Raw genomic sequence first — 13,414 nt, 5'->3', positions numbered from 1 at the left:
TCACTAATTTCCAGAAAAAGGCAAAAAAAAATGAGATTTTAAAATTTCCGTTTTGAAAGATAGTGAAAAAAAAGGAACGCGGGTGCCATCTTGAGCCCGCCCTGGTGCGCAGCCCAGGCAAGGCATGCGCACCAAGGTGCCCACCCGAGGTGCACACCCGGGGCAAACCGGGCTCCGACTTCGTGCAGGCCGCACCTTGGAGCACACTTCGGAGCGCTCCTTGGTGCGCACCATGGTGCCCACCAGGGCGCACCCGAGGCAAACCGGGCTCCGACTTCGTGCACGCCGCACCTTGGAGCACACATCGGAGCGCTCCCAGGTTCGCACCAGCGTTGCGCACCTTTGATGCGCTGCCTTCACTAATTTCCAGAAAAGGCAAAAAAAAACGATATTTTAAAATTTCCGTTCTGAAAGATAGTGAAAAAAACGGAACGCGGGTGCCATCTTGAGCCCTTCCTGATGCGCAGCCCAGGCAAGTTGTGCGCACCAAGGTGCCCACCCTGGCGGAGGTGCGCGCCCGGGGCAAACCGGGCTCCGACTTCGTGCACTGCATGGTGCCCACCAAGGCGCGCAACCCAGCCAAGGTGCCCACCGCAGCGAAGGTGCACGCGAGGTGCGCACCCGAGGTGCACACCCGGGGCAAACCGGGCTCCGACTTCGTGCACGCCGCACCTTGGAGCACACTTCAGAGCGCTCCTTGGTACGCACCAGGGCGCGCAACCCAGCCAAGGTGCTCACCCCGGCGAAGGTGCACGCGAGGTGCGCACCCGGGGCAAACCGGGCTCGGACTTCGTGCACGCCGCACCTTGGAGCACACATCGGAGCGCTCCCGGGTTCGCACCAGCATTGCGCACCTTTGATGCGCTGCCTTCACTAATTTCCAGAAAAGGCAAAAAAAAGAAAAAAATGAGATTTTAAAATTTCCGTTTTGAAAGATAGTGAAAAAAACGGAACGCGGGTGCCATCTTGAGCCCGCCCTGGTGTGCAGCCCAGGCAAGTTGTGCGCACCAAGGCACCCACCCTGGCCAAGGTGGGTCACGGGGTGGGTCCTAGGGTGGGTAACGGGGTGGGTACTAAGGTGCGTGCCAAGGTGGGTCATAGGGTGGGTGCCAAGGTGGGCACCAGGGTGGGTGTGCACCAACCCTAGCCAGGGTAGGTCACGGGGTGGTTGTCGGGGTGGGCGTCAAGGAGCCAAGGTGGGTGGCAAGTAGCCAAGTTGCGTGCCAAGGTGGGTGTCGGGGTGGGTGCCAAGGATCCAAGGTGGGTGCCAAGGAACCAAGGTGGGTGTCTGGGTGGGTGCCGAGGTGGGAGCCAGGGTGGGTCCCAAGGTGAGTGCAAAGGTGGGTGCCAGGGTCAAGGTGAGTGCCAATGTGGGTTCCAAGGTGCCAGGGTCAGGGTGAGTGCCAATGTGGGTTCAAAGGTGCTAAGTTGGGTGCGAGGTTGGGTGCGAGGGTGGGTGGGTGCCAAGGTGTGCTAGGTGGAAGCCCGGGTGGGTCGGCATCCCATGGGTGTCGAGTTGGGTGCCTGATGGGTGCTTCTTGTCAAGTTTTAGTCGTCGGGACTCATTTCGAGCCTTAGAGGTCGTTTCTTGTCCGGTTGCCCTGTCTTCGACCTGGGAACCCAATTTTGGTCCTCGGGTCCCATTTTTTTTTGTCTCGCATCCCACTTTTGGCCTGTGGCCTTTTCGGGGTCGATTCTCGTTTTGGGCATCAGAGCATGTTTCTTCTCCTAAAACCCAATATTTGTTTATTAAGTCTCGGAACACATTTTTGTTCTCGTGGACCCATCATGGGTCTTGGAACGCATTTGTGGTCCTTGGGTCCCATTTTGCATCCCGAAACTTGTGTTTTGGTGCTTGATCCCTATTTTGGGTGCCCACCTTGCACCAAGTGCGCACCCGGGGCAAACCGAGCGCCTTGGTGCACCGGGGCAAGATCGAGCGTGCACCCGAGGCGCCCCGAACATGCACCAAGGTGCACTCGGCCCACATGTGAGCGCAGGTCGTTGCGCCCGAGGTGGTGTGTGGGCACCGCGTTGCAGACGGGACACTGCACGCACACGACGCCCCCTCCAGGTGCACGCACGTAGGCCGGGCCGGGTGCACACCCGACGCCCTAGCAAGGTGCGCGCACCCGGGCAGGGCTCACACTTGGCGAACGGGGCGCACTTCGCGAGGGAGGGTGTGCACCTCGACGGGGGTGGGTGGCCGGGGTGGATTCGCACGTGGGTCGCGGTTTGCTAAGTACACACTGCGACAAGCTCATAACGGGTGCGATCATACCAGCGTTAGTGCACCGGATCCCATCAGAACTCCGCAGTTAAGCGCGCTTGGGCCGGAGTAGTACTGGGATGGGTGACCTCCCGGGAAGTCCCGGTGTTGCACCCTTTTTTAGTTTTTCGCCGGGCGTCGCAATGCTATTTGAATAAACCTTTTGCCCGTTTGCGTTCTCGTCGGGGCCGGGCCGGGCCGGGGTGCGCTGCCCGCACTACCGCGCGCGCGGGGGCGACACCGAGCGCGCACCCGAGGCGCCCCGAGCACACAGGCCACGGTGCAACCCGGGCGTTGTGCGCGCACCCCGGTGCGCCCGAGGTGCTGCGCGCGCACCCAGGTGAAATCGGTGTGCACCTCGGCCAGTGCGCGCTCGGTCGAGTCGCGCACGTTGGCCAAGGTGCACGGTGATGTTTCTTACTCTAAGGTTCCGCACCAGACGCCCGGGACAGGTGAGCGAAGCTGGGCGGGGCCGGGTGCGCGGCCGGGGCAGGTGCACGCAGCTGGAGAGAGCTTTGGAGCACACTTCGGAGCGCACCAATGATGCGCTCCATTCAAAAGTTTCCTGAAAAGGCAAAAAAAGTTGAGATTATAGAATTTCCCACTTGAGAGATTGTAAAAAAAAAAAATTTAAAATGAAGGAAACGCGGGTGCCAAGGTGTGCGCAGCCCAGCCAAGGTGTGCGCACCAAGGCGCCCACCCTGGCGAAGGTGCACGCAAGGTGCGCACCCGAGGCAAACCGGACAATTAACCCAACTTTCGACTTCGCGCGCACCTTGGAGCGCACTTCGGAGCGCTCCTTGGTGCGCACCAATCTTGGGCACCTCGGAGTGCACCATGGCGCCCACCAAGGTGCGCACCCGGGGCAAACCGAGCTCCGACTTCGTGCGCACCTTGGAGCGCACGAAAGGTGCGCACCATGGCGCCCACCAAGGTGCGCAGCCCAGCCAAGGCGTGCGCATCAAGGTGCGCACCCTGGCGAAGGTGCGCACCCGGGGCAAACCGAGCTCCGACTTCGTGCGCACCTTGGAGCGCACAAAAGGTGCGCAACCCAGCCAAGGTGTGCGCACCCCGGTCAAACCGAGCTCCGAATCGTGCGCACCAGAGGTGCACGCCATCGTGCGCACCTTGGAGCACACTTCGGAGCCCTCCTTGGTGCGCGCCGATGTTGCGCACCTCGGAGCGCACCCGGGGAAAACAATGCAATTAACCCGACTTTCGACTTCGTGGGCACCTCGGAGCGCTCTCGGGTTCGCACCTCGGAGCACACCGAGGTGCGCACCTTTGATGCGCTGCCTTCACCAATTTCCAGAAAAGGCAAGAAAACATTGAGAAGGTGTGCGCACCGAGGTGCCCACCCTGGCGAAGGTGCACGCGAGGTGCGCACCCGGGGCAAACCGGGCTCCGACTTCGTGCACGCCGCACCTTGGAGCACACTTCGGAGCGCTCCTTGGTGCGCACCAGGGCGCGCAACCCAGCCGAGGTGCCCACCCCGGCGAAGGTGCACGCGAGGTGCGCACCCGGGGCAAACCGGGCTCCGACTTCGTGCACGCCATGGTGCCCACCGCGGCGAAGGTGCACGCGAGGTGCGCACCCGGGGCAAACCGGGCTCCGACTTCGTGCACGCCGCACCTTGGAGCACACTTCGGAGCGCTCCTTGGTGCGCACCATGGTGCCCACCAGGGCGCGCAACCCCGCCGAAGGTGCACGCGAGGTGCGCACCCGGGGCAAACCGGGCTCCGACTTCGTGCACGCCGCACCTTGGAGCACACTTCGGAGCGCTCCTTGGTGCGCACCATGGTGCCCACCAGGGCGCGCAACCCCGCCGAAGGTGCACGCGAGGTGCGCACCCGGGGCAAACCGGGCTCCGACTTCGTGCACGCCATGGTGCGCACCGCGGCGAAGGTGCGCACCCGGGGCAAACCGGGCTCCGACTTCGTGCACGCCGCACCTTGGAGCACACTTCGGAGCGCTCCTTGGTGCGCACCAGGGCGCGCAACCCAGCCGAGGTGCCCACCCCGGCGAAGGTGCACGCGAGGTGCGTACCCGGGGCAAACCGGGCTCCGACTTCGTGCACGCCGCACCTTGGAGCACACTTCGGAGCGCTCCTTGGTGCGCACCATGGTGCCCACCAGGCCGCGCAACCCAGCCAAGGTGTGCGCACCAAGGTGCACGCGAGGTGCGCACCCGGGGCAAACCGGGGTCCGACTTCGTGCACGCCGCACCTTGGAGCACACATCGGGGCGCTCCCGGGTTCGCACCGGCGTTGCGCACCGTGGTGGGCACCTCGGAGCACACCAAGGTGGGCAGCGAGGTGCGCACCTTTGATGCGATGCCTTCACTAATTTCCATAAAAGGCAAAAAAAAAACGAGATTTTAAAATTTCCGTTTTGAAAGATAGTGAGAAAAAGGGAATGCTGGTGCCATCTTGAGCCCGCCCTGGTGCGCAGCCCAGCCAAGGTGTGCGCACCAAGGTGCCCACCCTGGCGAAGGTGCGCGCCCGGGCAATTAACCCAACTTCCAACTTCGCGCGCGCCAGGGTGGGAGCGCACCCAACAACCGGGCCTGGGAAGAGCCAATGCGAGAAACCCCACCAAACGCTCTGACAAAAAAAGAGGGGGCGCTCCAGTAACCCCGCTTCGGAGCGCACCCTGGGCAAACCCAGCCAAGGTGCCCACCCCGGCCAAGGTGCAGGCGAGGTGCGCACCCGGGGCAAACCGGGCTCCGACAACGTGCACGCCGCACCTTGGAGCACACTTCGTAGCGCTCCCGGGTGCGCACCTCAGAGCACACCAAGGTGGGCAGCGAGGTGCGCACCTTTGATGCGCTGCCTTCACTAATTTCCAGAAAAGGCAAAAAAAAAAGGAGATTTTAAAATTTCCGTTTTGAAAGATAGTGAAAAAAACGGAACGCGCGTGCCATCTTGAGCCCGCCCTGGTGCGCAGCCCAGGTAAGGTGCCCACCCTGGCAAAGGTGCGCACCCGGGCAATTAACCCTACTTCCGACTTCGTGCGCGCCAGGGTGGCAACCGGGCCTCGGAAGAGCCAATGCGAGAAACCCCACCAAACGCTCCGACAAAAAAAGAGGCGGCGCTCCAATAACCCCGCTTCGGAGCGCAGCCGGGGCAAACCCAGCCAAGGTGCCCACCCCGACGAAGGTGCACGCGAGGTGCGCACCCGGGGCAAACCGGGCTCCGACAACGTGCACGCAGCACCTTGGAGCACACTTCGAAGCACTCCCGGGTGCCCACCGGCGTTGCGCACCGTGGTGGGCAGCGAGGTGCGCACCTTTGATGCGCTGCCTTCACTAATTTCCAGAAAAAGGCAAAAAAAAATGAGATTTTAAAATTTCCGTTTTGAAAGATAGTGAAAAAAAAGGAACGCGGGTGCCATCTTGAGCCCGCCCTGGTGCGCAGCCCAGGCAAGGCATGCGCACCAAGGTGCCCACCCGAGGTGCACACCCGGGGCAAACCGGGCTCCGACTTCGTGCAGGCCGCACCTTGGAGCACACTTCGGAGCGCTCCTTGGTGCGCACCATGGTGCCCACCAGGGCGCGCAACCCAGCCAAGGTCTGCACACTAAGGTGCCCACCCCGGCGAAGGTGCACGCGAGGTGCGCACCCGGGGCAAACCGGGCTCCGACTTCGTGCACGCCATGGTGCCCACCGCGGCGAAGGTGCACGCGAGGTGCGCACCCGGGGCAAACCGGGCTCCGACTTCGTGCACGCCGCACCTTGGAGCACACTTCGGAGCGCTCCTTGGTGCGCACCATGGTGCCCACCAGGGCGCGCAACCCAGCCAAGGTGTGCGCACCAAGGTGCACGCGAGGTGCGCACCCGGGGCAAACCGGGGTCCGACTTCGTGCACGCCGCACCTTGGAGCACACATCGGAGCGCTCCCAGGTTCGCACCAGCGTTGCGCACCTTTGATGCGCTGCCTTCACTAATTTCCAGAAAAGGCAAAAAAAAACGATATTTTAAAATTTCCGTTCTGAAAGATAGTGAAAAAAACGGAACGCGGGTGCCATCTTGAGCCCTTCCTGGTGCGCAGCCCAGGCAAGTTGTGCGCACCAAGGTGCCCACCCTGGCGGAGGTGCGCGCCCGGGGCAAACCGGGCTCCGACTTCGTGCACTGCATGGTGCCCACCAAGGCGCGCAACCCAGCCAAGGTGCCCACCGCAGCGAAGGTGCACGCGAGGTGCACACCCGGGGCAAACCGGGCTCCGACTTCGTGCACGCCGCACCTTGGAGCACACTTCAGAGCGCTCCTTGGTGCGCACCAGGGCGCGCAACCCAGCCGAGGTGCCCACCCCGGCGAAGGTGCACGCGAGGTGCGCACCCGGGGCAAACCGGGCTCCGACTTCGTGCACGCCATGGTGCCCACCGCGGCGAAGGTGCGCACCCGGGGCAAACCGGGCTCCGACTTCGTGCACGCCGCACCTTGGAGCACACTTCGGAGCGCTCCTTGGTGCGCACCATGGTGCCCACCAGGCCGCGCAACCCAGCCAAGGTGTGCGCACCAAGGTGCACGCGAGGTGCGCACCCGGGGCAAACCGGGGTCCGACTTCGTGCACGCCGCACCTTGGAGCACACATCGGGGCGCTCCCGGGTTCGCACCGGCGTTGCGCACCGTGGTGGGCACCTCGGAGCACACCAAGGTGGGCAGCGAGGTGCGCACCTTTGATGCGATGCCTTCACTAATTTCCATAAAAGGCAAAAAAAAAACGAGATTTTAAAATTTCCGTTTTGAAAGATAGTGAGAAAAAGGGAATGCTGGTGCCATCTTGAGCCCGCCCTGGTGCGCAGCCCAGCCAAGGTTTGCGCACCAAGGTGCCCACCCTGGCGAAGGTGCGCGCCCGGGCAATTAACCCAACTTCCAACTTCGCGCGCGCCAGGGTGGGAGCGCACCCAACAACCGGGCCTGGGAAGAGCCAATGCGAGAAACCCCACCAAACTCTCTGACAAAAAAAGAGGGGGCGCTCCAGTAACCCCGCTTCGGAGCGCACCCTGGGCAAACCCAGCCAAGGTGCCCACCCCGGCCAAGGTGCAGGCGAGGTGCGCACCCGGGGCAAACCGGGCTCCGACAACGTGCACGCCGCACCTTGGAGCACACTTCGTAGCGCTCCCGGGTGCGCACCTCAGAGCACACCAAGGTGGGCAGCGAGGTGCGCACCTTTGATGCGCTGCCTTCACTAATTTCCAGAAAAGGCAAAAAAAAAAGGAGATTTTAAAATTTCCGTTTTGAAAGATAGTGAAAAAAACGGAACGCGCGTGCCATCTTGAGCCCGCCCTGGTGCGCAGCCCAGGTAAGGTGCCACCCTGGCAAAGGTGCGCACCCGGGCAATTAACCCTACTTCCGACTTCGTGCGCGCCAGGGTGGCAACCGGGCCTCGGAAGAGCCAATGCGAGAAACCCCACCAAACGCTCCGACAAAAAAAGAGGCGGCGCTCCAATAACCCCGCTTCGGAGCGCAGCCGGGGCAAACCAAGCCAAGGTGCCCACCCCGACGAAGGTGCACGCGAGGTGCGCACCCGGGGCAAACCGGGCTCCGACAACGTGCACGCAGCACCTTGGAGCACACTTCGAAGCACTCCCGGGTGCCCACCGGCGTTGCGCACCGTGGTGGGCAGCGAGGTGCGCACCTTTGATGCGCTGCCTTCACTAATTTCCAGAAAAAGGCAAAAAAAAATGAGATTTTAAAATTTCCGTTTTGAAAGATAGTGAAAAAAAAGGAACGCGGGTGCCATCTTGAGCCCGCCCTGGTGCGCAGCCCAGGCAAGGCATGCGCACCAAGGTGCCCACCCGAGGTGCACACCCGGGGCAAACCGGGCTCCGACTTCGTGCAGGCCGCACCTTGGAGCACACTTCGGAGCGCTCCTTGGTGCGCACCATGGTGCCCACCAGGGCGCACCCGAGGCAAACCGGGCTCCGACTTCGTGCACGCCGCACCTTGGAGCACACATCGGAGCGCTCCCAGGTTCGCACCAGCGTTGCGCACCTTTGATGCGCTGCCTTCACTAATTTCCAGAAAAGGCAAAAAAAAACGATATTTTAAAATTTCCGTTCTGAAAGATAGTGAAAAAAACGGAACGCGGGTGCCATCTTGAGCCCTTCCTGATGCGCAGCCCAGGCAAGTTGTGCGCACCAAGGTGCCCACCCTGGCGGAGGTGCGCGCCCGGGGCAAACCGGGCTCCGACTTCGTGCACTGCATGGTGCCCACCAAGGCGCGCAACCCAGCCAAGGTGCCCACCGCAGCGAAGGTGCACGCGAGGTGCGCACCCGAGGTGCACACCCGGGGCAAACCGGGCTCCGACTTCGTGCACGCCGCACCTTGGAGCACACTTCAGAGCGCTCCTTGGTACGCACCAGGGCGCGCAACCCAGCCAAGGTGCTCACCCCGGCGAAGGTGCACGCGAGGTGCGCACCCGGGGCAAACCGGGCTCGGACTTCGTGCACGCCGCACCTTGGAGCACACATCGGAGCGCTCCCGGGTTCGCACCAGCATTGCGCACCTTTGATGCGCTGCCTTCACTAATTTCCAGAAAAGGCAAAAAAAAGAAAAAAATGAGATTTTAAAATTTCCGTTTTGAAAGATAGTGAAAAAAACGGAACGCGGGTGCCATCTTGAGCCCGCCCTGGTGTGCAGCCCAGGCAAGTTGTGCGCACCAAGGCACCCACCCTGGCCAAGGTGGGTCACGGGGTGGGTCCTAGGGTGGGTAACGGGGTGGGTACTAAGGTGCGTGCCAAGGTGGGTCATAGGGTGGGTGCCAAGGTGGGCACCAGGGTGGGTGTGCACCAACCCTAGCCAGGGTAGGTCACGGGGTGGTTGTCGGGGTGGGCGTCAAGGAGCCAAGGTGGGTGGCAAGTAGCCAAGTTGCGTGCCAAGGTGGGTGTCGGGGTGGGTGCCAAGGATCCAAGGTGGGTGCCAAGGAACCAAGGTGGGTGTCTGGGTGGGTGCCGAGGTGGGAGCCAGGGTGGGTCCCAAGGTGAGTGCAAAGGTGGGTGCCAGGGTCAAGGTGAGTGCCAATGTGGGTTCCAAGGTGCCAGGGTCAGGGTGAGTGCCAATGTGGGTTCAAAGGTGCTAAGTTGGGTGCGAGGTTGGGTGCGAGGGTGGGTGGGTGCCAAGGTGTGCTAGGTGGAAGCCCGGGTGGGTCGGCATCCCATGGGTGTCGAGTTGGGTGCCTGATGGGTGCTTCTTGTCAAGTTTTAGTCGTCGGGACTCATTTCGAGCCTTAGAGGTCGTTTCTTGTCCGGTTGCCCTGTCTTCGACCTGGGAACCCAATTTTGGTCCTCGGGTCCCATTTTTTTTTGTCTCGCATCCCACTTTTGGCCTGTGGCCTTTTCGGGGTCGATTCTCGTTTTGGGCATCAGAGCATGTTTCTTCTCCTAAAACCCAATATTTGTTTATTAAGTCTCGGAACACATTTTTGTTCTCGTGGACCCATCATGGGTCTTGGAACGCATTTGTGGTCCTTGGGTCCCATTTTGCATCCCGAAACTTGTGTTTTGGTGCTTGATCCCTATTTTGGGTGCCCACCTTGCACCAAGTGCGCACCCGGGGCAAACCGAGCGCCTTGGTGCACCGGGGCAAGATCGAGCGTGCACCCGAGGCGCCCCGAACATGCACCAAGGTGCACTCGGCCCACATGTGAGCGCAGGTCGTTGCGCCCGAGGTGGTGTGTGGGCACCGCGTTGCAGACGGGACACTGCACGCACACGACGCCCCCTCCAGGTGCACGCACGTAGGCCGGGCCGGGTGCACACCCGACGCCCTAGCAAGGTGCGCGCACCCGGGCAGGGCTCACACTTGGCGAACGGGGCGCACTTCGCGAGGGAGGGTGTGCACCTCGACGGGGGTGGGTGGCCGGGGTGGATTCGCACGTGGGTCGCGGTTTGCTAAGTACACACTGCGACAAGCTCATAACGGGTGCGATCATACCAGCGTTAGTGCACCGGATCCCATCAGAACTCCGCAGTTAAGCGCGCTTGGGCCGGAGTAGTACTGGGATGGGTGACCTCCCGGGAAGTCCCGGTGTTGCACCCTTTTTTAGTTTTTCGCCGGGCGTCGCAATGCTATTTGAATAAACCTTTTGCCCGTTTGCGTTCTCGTCGGGGCCGGGCCGGGCCGGGGTGCGCTGCCCGCACTACCGCAGCGCGCGGGGGCGACACCGAGCGCGCACCCGAGGCGCCCCGAGCACACAGGCCACGGTGCAACCCGGGCGTTGTGCGCGCACCCCGGTGCGCCCGAGGTGCTGCGCGCGCACCCAGGTGAAATCGGTGTGCACCTCGGCCAGTGCGCGCTCGGTCGAGTCGCGCACGTTGGCCAAGGTGCACGGTGATGTTTCTTACTCTAAGGTTCCGCACCAGACGCCCGGGACAGGTGAGCGAAGCTGGGCGGGGCCGGGTGCGCGGCCGGGGCAGGTGCACGCAGCTGGAGAGAGCTTTGGAGCACACTTCGGAGCGCACCAATGATGCGCTCCATTCAAAAGTTTCCTGAAAAGGCAAAAAAAGTTGAGATTATAGAATTTCCCACTTGAGAGATTGTAAAAAAAAAAAATTTAAAATGAAGGAAACGCGGGTGCCAAGGTGTGCGCAGCCCAGCCAAGGTGTGCGCACCAAGGCGCCCACCCTGGCGAAGGTGCACGCAAGGTGCGCACCCGAGGCAAACCGGACAATTAACCCAACTTTCGACTTCGCGCGCACCTTGGAGCGCACTTCGGAGCGCTCCTTGGTGCGCACCAATCTTGGGCACCTCGGAGTGCACCATGGCGCCCACCAAGGTGCGCACCCGGGGCAAACCGAGCTCCGACTTCGTGCGCACCTTGGAGCGCACGAAAGGTGCGCACCATGGCGCCCACCAAGGTGCGCAGCCCAGCCAAGGCGTGCGCATCAAGGTGCGCACCCTGGCGAAGGTGCGCACCCGGGGCAAACCGAGCTCCGACTTCGTGCGCACCTTGGAGCGCACAAAAGGTGCGCAACCCAGCCAAGGTGTGCGCACCCCGGTCAAACCGAGCTCCGAATCGTGCGCACCAGAGGTGCACGCCATCGTGCGCACCTTGGAGCACACTTCGGAGCCCTCCTTGGTGCGCGCCGATGTTGCGCACCTCGGAGCGCACCCGGGGAAAACAATGCAATTAACCCGACTTTCGACTTCGTGGGCACCTCGGAGCGCTCTCGGGTTCGCACCTCGGAGCACACCGAGGTGCGCACCTTTGATGCGCTGCCTTCACCAATTTCCAGAAAAGGCAAGAAAACATTGAGAAGGTGTGCGCACCGAGGTGCCCACCCTGGCGAAGGTGCACGCGAGGTGCGCACCCGGGGCAAACCGGGCTCCGACTTCGTGCACGCCGCACCTTGGAGCACACTTCGGAGCGCTCCTTGGTGCGCACCAGGGCGCGCAACCCAGCCGAGGTGCCCACCCCGGCGAAGGTGCACGCGAGGTGCGCACCCGGGGCAAACCGGGCTCCGACTTCGTGCACGCCATGGTGCCCACCGCGGCGAAGGTGCACGCGAGGTGCGCACCCGGGGCAAACCGGGCTCCGACTTCGTGCACGCCGCACCTTGGAGCACACTTCGGAGCGCTCCTTGGTGCGCACCATGGTGCCCACCAGGGCGCGCAACCCCGCCGAAGGTGCACGCGAGGTGCGCACCCGGGGCAAACCGGGCTCCGACTTCGTGCACGCCGCACCTTGGAGCACACTTCGGAGCGCTCCTTGGTGCGCACCATGGTGCCCACCAGGGCGCGCAACCCCGCCGAAGGTGCACGCGAGGTGCGCACCCGGGGCAAACCGGGCTCCGACTTCGTGCACGCCATGGTGCGCACCGCGGCGAAGGTGCGCACCCGGGGCAAACCGGGCTCCGACTTCGTGCACGCCGCACCTTGGAGCACACTTCGGAGCGCTCCTTGGTGCGCACCAGGGCGCGCAACCCAGCCGAGGTGCCCACCCCGGCGAAGGTGCACGCGAGGTGCGTACCCGGGGCAAACCGGGCTCCGACTTCGTGCACGCCGCACCTTGGAGCACACTTCGGAGCGCTCCTTGGTGCGCACCATGGTGCCCACCAGGCCGCGCAACCCAGCCAAGGTGTGCGCACCAAGGTGCACGCGAGGTGCGCACCCGGGGCAAACCGGGGTCCGACTTCGTGCACGCCGCACCTTGGAGCACACATCGGGGCGCTCCCGGGTTCGCACCGGCGTTGCGCACCGTGGTGGGCACCTCGGAGCACACCAAGGTGGGCAGCGAGGTGCGCACCTTTGATGCGATGCCTTCACTAATTTCCATAAAAGGCAAAAAAAAAACGAGATTTTAAAATTTCCGTTTTGAAAGATAGTGAGAAAAAGGGAATGCTGGTGCCATCTTGAGCCCGCCCTGGTGCGCAGCCCAGCCAAGGTGTGCGCACCAAGGTGCCCACCCTGGCGAAGGTGCGCGCCCGGGCAATTAACCCAACTTCCAACTTCGCGCGCGCCAGGGTGGGAGCGCACCCAACAACCGGGCCTGGGAAGAGCCAATGCGAGAAACCCCACCAAACGCTCTGACAAAAAAAGAGGGGGCGCTCCAGTAACCCCGCTTCGGAGCGCACCCTGGGCAAACCCAGCCAAGGTGCCCACCCCGGCCAAGGTGCAGGCGAGGTGCGCACCCGGGGCAAACCGGGCTCCGACAACGTGCACGCCGCACCTTGGAGCACACTTCGTAGCGCTCCCGGGTGCGCACCTCAGAGCACACCAAGGTGGGCAGCGAGGTGCGCACCTTTGATGCGCTGCCTTCACTAATTTCCAGAAAAGGCAAAAAAAAAAGGAGATTTTAAAATTTCCGTTTTGAAAGATAGTGAAAAAAACGGAACGCGCGTGCCATCTTGAGCCCGCCCTGGTGCGCAGCCCAGGTAAGGTGCCCACCCTGGCAAAGGTGCGCACCCGGGCAATTAACCCTACTTCCGACTTCGTGCGCGCCAGGGTGGCAACCGGGCCTCGGAAGAGCCAATGCGAGAAACCCCACCAAACGCTCCGACAAAAAAAGAGGCGGCGCTCCAATAACCCCGCTTCGGAGCGCAGCCGGGGCAAACCCAGCCAAGGTGCCCACCCCGACGAAGGTGCACGCGAGGTGCGCACCCGGGGCAAACCGGGCTCCGACAACGTGCACGCAGCACCTTGGAG

The 13,414-nt window shown here is 62.8% G+C and overlaps 2 non-coding genes across 2 annotated transcripts; both read left to right on the top strand.

Annotated features, from left to right (window-relative positions):
* The first annotated feature begins 2,267 nt into the window (after positions 1-2,267).
* LOC131865970 (5S ribosomal RNA) lies at positions 2,268-2,386 on the top strand. The gene has a single exon (XR_009364604.1). It is a non-coding gene; the product is annotated as a 5S ribosomal RNA (ribosomal RNA).
* Positions 2,387-10,190: 7,804 nt separating this feature from the next.
* On the top strand, positions 10,191-10,309 carry LOC131865958 (5S ribosomal RNA). Its single transcript, XR_009364593.1, has one exon. It is a non-coding gene; the product is annotated as a 5S ribosomal RNA (ribosomal RNA).
* The last annotated feature ends 3,105 nt before the right edge of the window (positions 10,310-13,414 follow it).

This window comes from Cryptomeria japonica, unplaced genomic scaffold, assembly GCF_030272615.1.
Source record: "Cryptomeria japonica unplaced genomic scaffold, Sugi_1.0 HiC_scaffold_127, whole genome shotgun sequence".
NCBI classification, from domain to species: domain Eukaryota; kingdom Viridiplantae; phylum Streptophyta; class Pinopsida; order Cupressales; family Cupressaceae; genus Cryptomeria; species Cryptomeria japonica.
The sequence above is the reverse complement of the archived record's forward strand: the minus strand, read 5'-3'. Positions and strand labels throughout refer to the sequence as shown.